This window comes from Elephantulus edwardii, unplaced genomic scaffold, assembly GCF_000299155.1.
Source record: "Elephantulus edwardii isolate Elephantulus edwardi_28Jun2011 unplaced genomic scaffold, EleEdw1.0 scaffold00505, whole genome shotgun sequence".
Classification (NCBI taxonomy): Eukaryota; Metazoa; Chordata; class Mammalia; order Macroscelidea; family Macroscelididae; genus Elephantulus; species Elephantulus edwardii.
In genome coordinates, this window is record NW_006400255.1 from 133,537 (window position 1) to 134,945 (window position 1,409).

At 46.2% G+C, this 1,409-nt stretch overlaps 1 pseudogene; it reads right to left on the minus strand.

The window, feature by feature from the left end:
* Positions 1-604: 604 nt before the first annotated feature.
* LOC102851276 lies at positions 605-1,090 on the minus strand (annotated as a pseudogene).
* Between the last annotated feature and the right edge of the window lie 319 nt (positions 1,091-1,409).

The following is a 1,409-nucleotide window of genomic DNA, read 5'->3' on the forward strand; positions in this document are numbered from 1 at the left end:
TTCAATGTGCCAATCTCTTCTGAATCCAGCATGAAATTCAGTAAGTTCCCTGTTAATATACTGCTCTGATAATTTTTGAATAATTATCAGCAAGATTTTACTTGCATGTTATCAATTATTTTGTTAATTTTTAATTGCTGAATTCTGTTGGATCACATACTTGGGTTTGGGTTTTGTTTGGTTGTTTGGTTTTTTAAAAAAAATAGGCACAACTCTCTGCTCCTTGTCGATCCAGATTGCCCTCTCTTCTCATGCAGCCTCAGCCACATACCTAAGACATGATGCTGAAGGTCGGAGTAAATGGATTTGGCCACATTGGGTGCCTGGTCAACCAGGGCTGCTTTTAACTCTGGCAATGTGGATTTTGTCACCATCAGTGATCCTTTCATTGACCTCAACTACATGGTCTATGTGCTCAAATATGATTCCACCCATGGCAAGTTCAACAACACTGTCAAGGCTGAGAATGGGAAGCTGATCATCAATGGGGAAACCATCACTATCTTCCAGGAGCGAGATCCTGACAATATCAAGTGGAGTGATGCTGGTGCTGAGTATGTTGTGGAGTCCACTGATGTCTTCACACCTTGGAGAAGGCTGGGGCTCACTTGAAGGGTGGTGCCAAACAGGTAATCCCCTCTGCACCTTCTGCTGATGCCCCCATGTTTGTGATGGTTGTGAACCATGAAAAGTATGACAACTCTCTCAAGATTGTCAGCAATGCCTCCTGCACCAACAACTGCTTGACTCCCCTAGCCAAGGTCATCCATTACAACTTCAGCATTGTAGAGGGGACTCATGACCACAGTCCATGCCATCGCTGCCACCCAGAACACTGTGGATGGCCCCTCTGGAAAGCTGTGGCATGATGGCTATAGAGCTGCCCAGAACATCATCCCTGCATCTACTGGCACTGCCAAGGCTGTAGGCAAGGTCATCCCCAAACTGAGTGGGGAAACTTACCAGCATGGCTTTTTGTGTCCCCAACCCCAATATGTCAGTTATGGACCTGCCATCTGGAGAAAGCTGCCAAATATGATAACATCAAGAAAGTTGTAAAGCAGGCATCAGAAGGGCCCCTCAGGGGCATCTTGGGATACACTGAAGACTAGGTTGTCTCTTGTGACTTTAATAGTGACACCCACTCTTCCACCTTTGATGCTGGGGGTGGCATTGCTCTGAACGACCACTTTGTCAAACTCATTTCTTAGTATGACAATGAATTTGGACAGCAATCAGGCTACAGCAATCAGGTGGTTGACTTGATGGTTCACATGTCCTCCAAAGAATAAGAGCCCTTTGGACCACCAGCCCCAGCAATAGCACTAGCAGAGAGAGAGATAGAGACGCTCAGCTGCTGGGGAGTCCTTGCCCCAAATTGATCCTCCCACACACTGAGAATCTTTCAT